Consider the following 12,365-nt stretch of genomic DNA (forward strand, 5'->3'; position numbering starts at 1 on the left):
CAGTGCAAGTGTTACTAATTAAGGTCTAAAATATGCCCACAGCTAATGTTTTGCAGCTGCACTTAGAAAAGAATTTAGCCACTCTGGCAATTTTTAATTAAGCTTTAACCAGTCTGGCTAGTTCACATGTAGGCCAGTCAGCATGGAGGAACACTTCCCTTTTCAAGATTCCTATTATTTCTTGGAGCATTCCAAAAGAGTAGTATTATCCTGGGCTATGAACCTGCACAGCATTAAGCACTAGGACCCTGGTTTCAGCGAGTTCTCTCAAGTTTCTTGCTAAGTCACAGTGACAATGAATCCACGGCCAACTTTCTGATAGGATCAAAAAGATTTTTTTTTTTTTTTTTAATAAATATATTTTACCTTTTTGGAGCTCTCTGCCTGTTTCTTGCCTCCAGCTTCACAGCACAGATGGTCACATTTACCATGTACACAGTGGTCCTGTGAGAGCAGCTACATCTGTCAGGCAAAAGGATAGGCAGCACTGGTATCTTGTCTCCAACTATGGCCAGAAGTGGATGCCTGGGAAAGAGTTTAAGTTTTTTCCTGTTTTCTGCATACTTCTATTTAGTGGGTATCTTTTCAGTTAAGCTGCTCAGTCTTCCACCCCTGTGGATGCTCTTTCCCCCAGTGACTCAAGCCAAATATTTGCAAGCAGCTACTTCAAGTGCAATGCCACCCCCTCCTCAAAGGAGGCCTGCCTACAGCTCAGCCACGCTGGCTTTTGTGAAGTACAAGTGACTTCATGTTTGGAAGTGAAGCTTACTGGTGGGTTTCACACGACGACTATTTTGGCAATTTTTTTCTTTTGCATAGTCAGATTGAGAAGTTACAAACACCGCAATTGTTTTAAGGAACACAGTCTGTGCTTTGAAACAGATGTACTACACCTCTATAAGGCCTTCAAATACAAGCTATTTTCTCACAACTTTAGGAAATTCATTCAAAATGAGCAATTCATGCCCTCCGTGAAGAAAAAAAAAAGCACAGAGACTGTCCAGCTCATAAAGTGTTTTAACAGTACATCATCACGTGGGTGACACAAATGTAGTCAATAAAATCTAGGACATATTCTTAATGCAGCAAGTATTTATGCCAGCCCATAACCAGCCTGGCTGAAAAGAAAAGCATAGTTAAAAATACTAACTGCCCCTTGCGGGCCTCCTTGCAGGAAATACATGCTGGAAAATGAATATACATTCACTCCAGGAAGAGTATGAGTCAGGACCCAGCTCCCAGAGGGAAGCACCACAGAACTCTGCAGTGGCATGTCTCCCTGGCGTGGCATCTGAGCCACAGGGCAATGTGTAACTGAAAACTTGCATGATGCGTGGCAGCTCATCTGCTGGTGTGCAGATTATTCAGGAGGGCTTTGCTAGCCCTGCATTTCACCTTAACAGCCATCCCTGCAGGGGACGGTCTGCAGCTTTCAATTTGCAGCTAAAAAGGCAAAGAAGGTTTTGCCAAGTCTCCCAAAACTCTGAACCAAAGATGCTGGCTACTGCTGGGGACCATGAGGAATACACGAGCTAGACTGGTGAGTGCTCAGCACAGCTCCCTGTTACTCTTTTAGTCCCCCTAATGCATAGGCCGAGGAATGAGTGAGGTTGGGACAAGACTCCAAGTGCAACACCGCATTCCTTCCACAAGGCCCAAAAGCAGAGCTTAAAAAAAAAAAAAGGCTTATATATGTGTAATACCTTAAATGTTCCCTTGGGTGTGGCATTGAGGAAGCTGGAATTGCAGGCTCATTCCCACTGCTACAGCATTTCCTAAGTGGCCCAGTCTGACAGGTACCAGTGAAGTCAGCTGCTCACATTTAGTGTTGCAGGTTTCTTTTCAAGACACCAGCTGGCTGGATCACGGCTGCCCATACCTTTACCTTCACACCAGCTAAGAAGAGCAAAAAGATGGCAGAGGTTAGCAAACCAAGAAAGATGAGGAACCAGGGCTGTGCTAAAAGTGATGCGAACAAATTTGGATCTAATATAAGCACTGCAGTTTGCACACATTTTTGGCTGGCATGTCTTCTTGCAAAGGCAACGTCTGTGGGGGTGCGTGTTTGGTTTTTTTTGCTATAACATTCTCATTTCAATCACCAATTTGTTTACATTAAACATTTGAACATGGCAACAGATGATACCTTCACTTACGAAATGCATTTAAAAGCAAATGACAGTATTCTGCAATTACAGCTAATTTCCCATCCAGAAGTTTGGACCTTGTTACTCTGAACACAGTTTAGGGTGGCAGCAATCTGCAGGCTTCTTGCTGCTCAACTTGCAGCCTTACTGAAACGTGCTGAATTTCACTGTCAGACAGCCTCATGCTTGGGAACCACCTATACTTCCTCCTTCAAAGTTTCTTATCTATTCAAAAATATCTGGAAAAAGTCAGCAAGAACTGCTGGATGTTGAGCAGGATACATCAGTCTTTTCTGGGTGTCCAAACTAGACATGGAAATGTCACCCATTAAGCAGACAGCATTTGTTTCTGGAAGAAATTGCAGGCTATTCCTCAATGACCATCCCTGGACGCATCAGCACCAGAGAGCTGAACTGCATATTTTTAAAGCTATGGAGTTAACCACAATTTTTTTGGTAAAACTCCAGAAGACCAGAAATATTCTCCTCTTGTTTAAAATTAAGATTCTACCTGAGTGCTTACCCTCTCTTTACTTAACACTGAGACAGCAAAAATAATTTTTTTAAGTTGCCATATTATTTTTTTAAGAGCACATAATAAGAACTGGCACATTCTGCTGTACCTGCTTTTCTCTTGTGCTGTCAGTTTCTGTCCCATCAGAAGAAAATACTCAACCTCAGCTAGCATACATCGCTGCATTCACACACACAGCATAGGAGAAGTACAAGCTGAAAACCGTATAAGAGCTAAGAAACCACATGGAAAGCCGTTCAGCCAGAAATGATAAAATAAGTGTCTATCTAGAAATACATTTAAGACCAAACTCAAAGGTTTGTGCCATGGATGAAAAGAATTTGCAAAAACCCACGTTTGTAGGAACACATCTGGGGAAGTCATCACCTCAGAGAAAAAGTACTGCAGTGGTTAGTGATGATTCAAGTGGTTAACTGGACTATCAAAAAAAATCTTCAAAAAATTAGCACATTAAACTATTGCAGGAACATTAAAGCTAATTAATCAGTTAATTACTGGCTGCTCTGGTGAAAATGAACTCCTCAGTGCTTCCAGGTACAGCAAGGGAACAGTGACACACACAGCTCCCAGCTGGTACAAGTGGGTGTGGCTCTGATAAAAGCAAGGAGCTCTGCTGGTTCATGCCAAATGAGTGTCTCATGTCCCCCAGAAGACAGGGCATTAGGGTAGATTAATACAAAAAAAATATTTCCTGTGTCCTTTTCCACCTAAAACCTGCAGCTGAAAGCTTCAGGCGTTAAATGCAGAAATAAAGGAAGTAATAAAGCAGAAATCACTTTTGCTCTGCGAAGGTCAGCTGTTGCATGGCTCTGGTCTCACCTTAGCACCTTTACCTGAAGTCTGCAACGTTCACACACTATGTATAAGGATGGATGCAGCAAAGGAATAGGGAAGAAAAAAACCCAGTGTGTATGGCTGGTTTCAACAATGGGGAGAGAGCAACAAGAATTACCTGTGATACCTGCAAGGCATGCGTTTAACTGCACTTACCTCTACAAGTGGACACAGATCCTGGGGAAAAAAAAAAAATCCACTAAGCTTCTATAATAGCATGAGGTAGAAAAGGGCACTGGTGTTCTGCAGCAAGAAATGCTGATGGTCTTCCAAAACAATGACAGTGGCAGCACTCCTCCATGCCTGGCTATGCAAGGTTGCTCAACTGGGAGTATTTCCTTTTTCTCACTTCTCCCTACACCAGAAAAAGAACAGGAAAAAAGAAAAAAAAAAAAAGAGGAAAAAAAAGAGACATCAAAGCTTTGTGCATCATTCACTTCTCCATTTCTCAACAGTGCATTTACCAAAAAGGGAAAAGAGGAAGGTGGCGCCCTGCTGGAGACAGGGCTCTGGCATTTGCCAACAGTCACTGTCACATGTGGATCCTTTTTATCAAAACAGCAAGTCTCAGTTCAAGAAATAGTATGCTAACTTTAGATACATCCTATTGTTTCTAGCAATGTCATATCATTTCAAATAGATCCCTTGCTGTCTAGATTCCCAGTATATAAAAGCTATACCTGCTATATCTTTGGCTCCTTCTTGTTCTGTCACACCAGATACCACACTTAATGGTCAAAGTGACAGACTCTCAGCTGTAGTAAGAGCCGCCTTCAGTTGGTTATAAATATTATATGTATATATATATATTTTTTAATAGAGAATAATATATATATATGTGTATATATATATATATATATATCTGTAACCTTTTTAAAAACAAACAAACAAACAACAAACACATACTTTTCCTGCAATCAGCTGGTAGCCTCTCTCTTATCCACAGCACATTTTCCAAGCTCTGGATCAAAAACATACTCTAAAAAATATAAAAAAGCTAGAAAATCTGTTTTAACAATGAATATGCTTACTGCCAGGTAATATGCAATTGGCCAATTATTTTCCAGAAGCACTGTCAGAATGGGAAAAAATTAACAAGAATGTCTAAATGGAAGAGCTCATGAATACCTCTGAAACAAAGTGAAAGTCCTTAAACAATGTACAACTGCATCTTCCTAACTGAATCAAAAAGAAGGAAGCTGGAGGAAAACAAAAGTTTCTTTTAAATGTTTCTCATGTTATCCCGTAAGACAGCAAAAAATGTGCTAAATCTGTGCTAAAATGTGCTAAATCTGTCTGGCAACTGCCAGACAATGCTTTGATAAAGCATGCTAGATTTCATGATGTAACCTTCGGTTTGAATTTTTTTATTTTTTGTTAATCATAACATCCTCAGAGCTGAAATCATTTCACTGATAAGCTAGAAGATAATATGAAGATGCACATACCGCACTGCAATGAGCAATTTCCATATGATCTTTCCCAAATGTCTTGTGGCTCTGTTTGTATCCCAGGTCTAAGGATCTCCCACAGCTGGAATTCACTTGCAGGCTGAGCAGCTCCATCAGGGAACATGAAGCAGGAGTACCCAAGACTGCTGCTTCATTTGAGTTAGCGCTTCAGCTGCAGCCTTGCATATGAACACGTAGCCTGAAAGAAAAGCAGATGTGTAGAGAGGGTGCTGCAGGGTCTCTGCAATGCTTCCATATTAAACACAAGCGAAGAAGAGGTGAGCAGGACTGTAAGTAACATACCAGCTGCTGTCCCTATTTGCAGAGGAAAAGCAAAGCAAGCCATTAAGCTCTTGCTGCACCAGCAAGAGCAGCCTCTTAATGCTTCATCCAACATCTCTGTGGTGCTATCACTGCACACAGTCCTTGGTAGCTGCCCATTGAAGTATCAAAGGTTTCATTTGTTCTAGTAGCACCTCCCACCACCAATATCCCCAAACCCATATTCATGAGCTTACTGCTTATACTACATGCTATATGCAACATACATACAAAACATGAATCCACATACAGAGGTGTAACTAGGATGAAGGTCTGTAATGTGGAAATACCTTATTTTAGACTGAAATAGGCCACCATGAGATTCAGTGGCAAAGAGTTACAGAATATTTTAAAAGTATCCCAACATCATTGTTTGGAGGCAGGTGATAACAACTCTTGCACGTACATAAGTACATTTCCTCACGCTTTGTTATCTGGCAGCATACATTTTTCTTACTCCCTCTCCAGCTGAAGTTTACTAAATATCCCATGTTACCAGTGGGGAAATTCTCCCCATCCAAGTTGCAGATATGCGCTCAAGAACAGGCAGCGGAGGAGGCAGGAATGACACACGGGCTCTGCCAGGCTACAGCAGACAGCAAGGACCAAACTCCTGCGCTGCTTCTGGAGACTGCTTTCAGAGATACCACTGTGCAGCCTGCTGCAACAAAACACAGCCTCAAGAGCACAGCAAGAGACACCCTTCTGTGTGTCCTGGGGTTTGGGTCACAGGTGAAAATAAAGTTGCAGTCAGTTGAGCTAAAAATCAAAGACAGAAGTTGGGAGAGCCAGAGGTGTCCCAGCCAGTGGCACAGTTTGAGGAGCAGATGGCCACTGCTTGGCCTCCCACATGGTGCCAAGTGCACTGACTTTGAAGGACATGGGAATGGCACCAGAGGATGTTTTTCCAGTGGAAATATCAAAGTTATTTCAAAACAGATACCCCTGTGGAGCATACTCTGTCCTTCCCAGAGCCTCCCTCTGCAGGCAGCAGAGCCAGCTACCCAGCCACCACTGGAAATGGGAGAGCTGCATATCCTGTCTCTCCTTCTCCTTTTCTAACATGGCTGTCTGGAGCCACAGGCTGGCACAAAGCCTTATCAAATCCACCACATTGTATAACAGCACCTCTGCCACGTTTCTAGCCTAACAAATTCTGAAGGAAATCAGTAATTAATATCTCAGAGGCAGTGGAAGACACCCTCTTCCCATGCCTGCTGCTGTGCGTCTCCGTGAACTCCACTAAACTCCAGTGCAGCGAGTCCAGGTTTAGCTGTGCAACTCTTTTTTTTTATTATTATTTTTTTTAATAGAAGCTTCTGGAAGTCGCTAAAAATAAAATTGTTTGGGTTTTCAGACCTAATCCAAACACATTTTTGTTGTCTTTCAAGATGGCACTTCCCCCTTGTCCCTACTTGACAACAGACTTTTCAGTCATTAAGAATGCTCTGCATGCACAGAAATATCTTGGGCTATTTTTCCCATAATCAAAAGAAAACAAATCCCAGAGCAGCCCTGGCAGGCCGCTTCCGGCCAGCTCTGCTGCCCCCCCAGAGACCCATCATGCTGCTGCTGACTTCAGAGGGCAAACAAGAAAGTTTGCTTTCAGTATAAAATTAGACACTAAAATGAACTGACTTTTTTTCTTCCCAAAAACCAAACTCTTGCCCAACTACTTTTCCATTAAACATATTCCAAGGCAGTAATTTAGATGTGTATGAGTGGCTTGGATTGTATCAGCCAGCATTTACGTTCACTCCCCACTCCCCTCCTGCTGTCAGTACAATTTTGATGTATTCCTGGCCAACGCTAGAGGTTCACACCACATTGCAGTCACTCTGAAGCCGCTGTGATAGAGCTCAAACCCCACTGTCAGCTACCAGGATGCCCTCTGCTATTGCCTGCTTGTTTTCACATGCTTTGTCCAACAAGGCCCCTCGATTATAAAGAATTGGCATTTTGAAGAAACTGCAAAGTCACCTACTTCATTATTCTCCTTTAAGACCCTACCTAACACCCTCACCTGCTGTGATGTCTGCATGAGCTCTGCCGATCAGGCTTGGTAGTGCTTGGTGGCTACCACCTGTACCCATTATTCCACCTAAAATCACAACAGTCAACTTCTGAGGGCAAAAAGCTTTTTTGTTTGTTTAAAAAAAAAAAATGATTACACATTTGCAACCCTACAAGTTTACAAGTAAACACCACCAAATTCTTCACTACTGCCAAAATCTCCTTGACCTCACGTAATGGCACTTTTGCTACAGGAAGTACTTCTCTACTAATGTCTGACACTGAAATGTAAACATCTATCAAAGCCACCCCTAGCCGCAGTAGTGTACCTGCAGGAGATTTACACTGTTAAGTATAAATTATAGAAATTTACAAGCAGTTCACAATAACTTACCCAACTAGTTGTTTGCATTCCCTGCCCAGCAGAGATAACATGGGTTAGCAAATTGCTGGCCACTACCTGGAAGTGTTGCTAAAAACTTCTGAAACAACAAAAGTAAGCATGAAACAAGGCTGCAAAGCAGTACCACTTAAACATTTATGCAGAGTTATGCAGAGTTAGAAAAAACATCTGGGAGTCTAAACCAACACTTTGCTACCCATGTACAGCACCTAGCACAATGGAGACCAGGCGCAGCTAGGCCTTACAACAACAACATCTTCTCCAAGCTTGGTCCACCAGCAAGTCCTTCAACAAGGCCTAGAGCAGCTCTGCAACAAACTTGAGGATCACCAGAAGTCAGGGACCTACTGAAATCATAGGTGCAGAGGCCACGGGGAGCTCCAAAGGGTCTCCAAGCAGCATGAGCATTTGGAAAGCTCAGGACCAGACATTTTACTTATATTTTACTTACACACACTTACTCACTCCTTCCATGGTCAAATCCAAACCTCTAAACAAAAAGCAGCAGCAACACCAGCCAACCACAGCAATCCCAGCCCAGCCCCTGGACTGGAGCAGCTTCTGCGATAGGCTCCATACTTACCTTGACTCCACAGAGATGAAGGTTTCTGCAGCCAGCGATCGATCAGTTCATAAAAACAAAATGTCCTCATTCTTTGATTTTCTAACACCAAAGAAAAGACACCCACACAACCTTATTGAAGGTGTGTGAAAAAGCAGGGGTTTATCCTTTTGTCCATTCCCCAGCTTACTAAATATTTGTGTACAGGATGCTGCAGAACTCCATACAGCCACCTAGTGCTGAAAAAAATACCATGTCCCCACTTCTGTGACTGTTCTCTGCAGTCCCATAAATATTTGGGACTAAGCATCCGGAACAAAAGCCAAGTCTCTGCAAAAGTCAAGACTGCATACTTCCACTTATGGGCAGCAGCAAGTCTGAGAACAAAACAGCCGATGAACTGCGCACACAGGAAATGCATTTTTATCTTAATGAATTGAGATTAAGAAGGACATCCTACGAAAGATGTGGCTAGTGATCATGGATTCACCAATGGTCATTATTTGTGGCACCTCTCCTCTATGCTGCTGGCCTATGCTGAGTAGCAAGTAAATCTGTGTATTTTAAGGGTACCTGAGCTGCCCACCCCACTGCAGGTCCTCAGACCTCCTGCTCTCCAGCCACATTGCTCTCTTCTCTTCCTAACAGGGAGCCTCCAAGATTTGCTTCAGTCAAATCCTTCCTACTCCTTGCCATAACACGACCAAGTGCCTGTCCTCATATCTAATCATGGCTATAAAATACCTGGGATGTGCTTCCTCCACATCAGTTGCTCCTATGCTCACATGGCCTTGGCCTTCTCCCATGTGCTGGCGCATTATGCAGCCATGCAATGGAGCAGATCAGGGAATTTATTTGGGTTAGCACTAAACTAGCAAAAAAAAAAAAAAAAAGAAAAAAAAAGGTTACATTAAGCCAGATCAATTACCTGATCCTGCTCACCACATAGGGGCTCAGATGCCTGTGCCAGCAGGAGAGCGGGGATAGCACTGGTGCAAGCTGGTGGCCTGATGCATTCAGCAAATGACAGCCCAAGACATCACCTCTGCCTCACCCCGGCCAGAAACAGCAAATGGGAGTCTAAAATATGCCCCGTAACACTTCCGTTGGGGCATAACCCTAGTTAAAAACAAGTTAGTTACTTAACACTTTTCTTTAAAACCATTATTTTTCTGCAGCTTTCAGACTGGCTGCCCAGAAGGTTGCAGTTAACCACTTTCAGGCAGTGCCCAGTTTGGATGTCAGTATGGAATATCCTTATTTATTGTTTTTTTTTTTTCCTCCTTAGAATTAAAAAATATTTTGCCATGCAGCTAGCTAACCAGGTCTTGGATTTTATTGCTTGTTCTCTTGCTTATAAGGGAAACTTGAAACAAATTAAAATTATTCTGGCCTCGAACTAAAGGTCAGCGTTGTGGGGAAAGATGACTTGTTTGGAATTCAGTCAGGAAGTTTAATACAAATAATCCAGCTTGAAGTTCTGTGAGAACAAGTCCCAGCCAAAAAAAAAAAAGTGCTGATAGAACTAATTTAAGTACTAAATCTCTCCTTTCCAAGCATTTTTTCCACTGATAAACCCAGAGGCTTTTAAAGCTGCCATGGGAATAACTATTTAGCTGAGGTGTGAAGGAGATACTATTCGTACCTTCTGAGATAAAGCTGGGCCTTTGTCAGAAGACTTGAACAGGAACGAGCAAAGGAAGGGATAAAGGTATTGCTGTAAGTTGCCATGCAGATGGACCATGCTGTACAGAGACTCCATTACCTGTTACAAAACATCAGTCTGCAACCTTTTTTCAGCCAAGTGTTCATGCCACTAAAAAGGGAGAGCAGCTGATACAATCCAACTGTTGACTTGCAAATAAACAACTAACTTGTTATTAAAGAAATGTCATGCAGGTGTACAGATGCCTTCTGTATTTATAGAGAAATATTTCCTTCTCTGAGACTACATCCCAAATTACATTTGGAAGTGTTCACAACACAGAGAAAGCAGAGAAAGTCTTTAAGATATTCTATTCCCACTAGAAACAGATAATAAAAAACAGATATGCGAAATAGTGAAAAAGAGTAGATGCTCCACCTTCACATCACTGCCAGCTTTGAAAGGATGTCTTCACAAAGAATGGGAGAGAAAGCATTTGGATTTTTTAGGGTGTGTGCATGTATGTAAATACATAAGCACTTGTATTTTTTTAATAAAGCCTACAAGGACACAACTGATTGGGAAATACCTTCCATAACACTGGGAATAAGAATATGAATTCTTGATTCCTCACGGGTTTATACCCGTGAGCTTGCTCTGACTGAAGCCAGAGGGACTATAAAAGCTTCTGCATCCAAAGATTTAAACCCAGACTTAACCACTCTGTGTTTTTCTGGCTGACCAAAAGCCTTCACCAAGAAACAAAAAAAATCTTTCAACCCTATGTTGTTGTTACAAAGCATTCATTTCCACCAGCAACTGGCTACTCACATCAAACAAATTGTACTTGGGACTAAACAAGGATCAAGACCAAACAGCTTGAAATGTTTTCATAACAGTCAAATAATACAGCAAGTTCAGAGTGCCACGGTCCAGGATGAAATTGTCCTGTAGTAAGACAGGACCATGCATTGACCAAAAAGCCTATATAGGTCTTAAAAGAATGTTAGTGCATTTCCAGAGCTGCTGAACTAGAATAATAATTAATCTCTTTGAAAATCTGTAAGCAAGCTTTAAATTCAGCTTCCGTACCTGAATCTAACAGAACAACTAGTCAAATACTACTACTGAAAAAAATAATAATAATAAAATCACTCTTTACATTTGATGGACAAATATTTTGATAATTTTGCAGGGAAATTTGTTGTGGCCTGTCTTTCACCATGAAACATACACTTTGTGGATGTTGGAGCAGTTGGAATTATTACCACAATTCAACAGTCTTTCAAAAGAGGTTCCTGCTGTGTTACCTGCACATTCTATTTCAACCCTTCCTGTACGATTGCGACTCACTGCTGCCCTCTTTACTCCAATATCAGTTCCAGTGCCTGATAAAAACAGCACCAGGAGACCTCTTACCACTCAGCAATTCAGATTGTTATTTAAGTATTTGTCCTCTCTTCACAACAAAAATAACCTGGAGAAAGTTATATGCTTCGTTCAGAGAAAAAAAAAGTCCCAGTAATTCGGGGGGGGGGGGGGGGGGGGGGGGGGGGGGGGTAAGAAAAAACAAGAAGCACAACTGACTCACCAAGTGTTCACTTCCAACAAATAACAAGATGTTTTGCCACCCAAGATGTTATAACCAGACCTTAAAACATGGCTGTTTAAATTTGCCTCTAATGAAACATCAACAAAAGTATCTATAGCCTCTCTCCTTCTGTATGTCTCTGCGAGGCAGGTGCAGATTTCAGGAAGGTTCACAAAACAGACTCAGATGTGACCAATTTGTAAATTCCCAGGCAACTATCTGGAGAAAGGTTACTGCTGCCAAAAATGTGCACTTTGGAACGTTGTGGAATGTTTTCTGTGTTTACAGTAATGGTTTCACTTCATTCGGTCCTCATGATAAAGGATCAGACGCATTTCAGAGAAATATTAAGCACTACGGTGCTTAAGTGACAGTGTTGGTGTCAGTGCTCTCGCTCCAGCTGGTTAACAGATAGAGGCACCCGCAAGTGTTCTCCCAAAGGAACTGCAGCATTTTCCTGATGCATTTTAGAGGTTATTTCAGGGAGGAAAAGCACAATTTTCCATTTCCCAAATAAAGTTACATAATAAAGCATAGCCACCAACAAGCCAGCTCTGCCTTGAATAGAAGAGAGAGTTTATAAATGTCTTTTGGAAGGTAAGCTCTCCTGAACTACGTTCATGGAAAATTTTACTACAAACCACATTTCAGGTCATGCTTTCCTGGTGTTCATATACATTTAAAGCATAATCCACCAGGAGGTGAATAAACTTGTCTGGGCGAGGAACCTAACCAACTGCTGGAAGGGTGAGTACCTCCCTCTGAGCGACCAGCTCTTAGCAGGAAAGGGATACAAGAAGAGTTGCTTATCCCCCCTCTAGTTTCAGTTCAGACAAAATCCAACAGATTTTTTTTTTCCCCCC

The 12,365-nt window shown here is 42.0% G+C and overlaps 1 long non-coding RNA gene across 1 annotated transcript in view; it reads right to left on the reverse strand.

Moving 5' to 3' along the window:
* Positions 1–12,365, reverse strand: part of LOC106033235 (uncharacterized) — a 48,705-nt gene that overhangs the window by 17,029 nt on the left and 19,311 nt on the right. Inside the window, exons 2-5 of the long non-coding RNA XR_010834348.1 lie at positions 4,965–5,166; positions 3,673–3,871; positions 1,704–1,896; positions 367–525 (exon numbers count right to left, since the gene is read on the reverse strand). This is a non-coding gene — a long non-coding RNA (uncharacterized lncRNA). The remainder of the gene's footprint in view (positions 1–366; positions 526–1,703; positions 1,897–3,672; positions 3,872–4,964; positions 5,167–12,365) is intronic.

Source organism: Anser cygnoides, chromosome 12 (genome assembly GCF_040182565.1).
Source record: "Anser cygnoides isolate HZ-2024a breed goose chromosome 12, Taihu_goose_T2T_genome, whole genome shotgun sequence".
Taxonomy (NCBI): domain Eukaryota; kingdom Metazoa; phylum Chordata; class Aves; order Anseriformes; family Anatidae; genus Anser; species Anser cygnoides.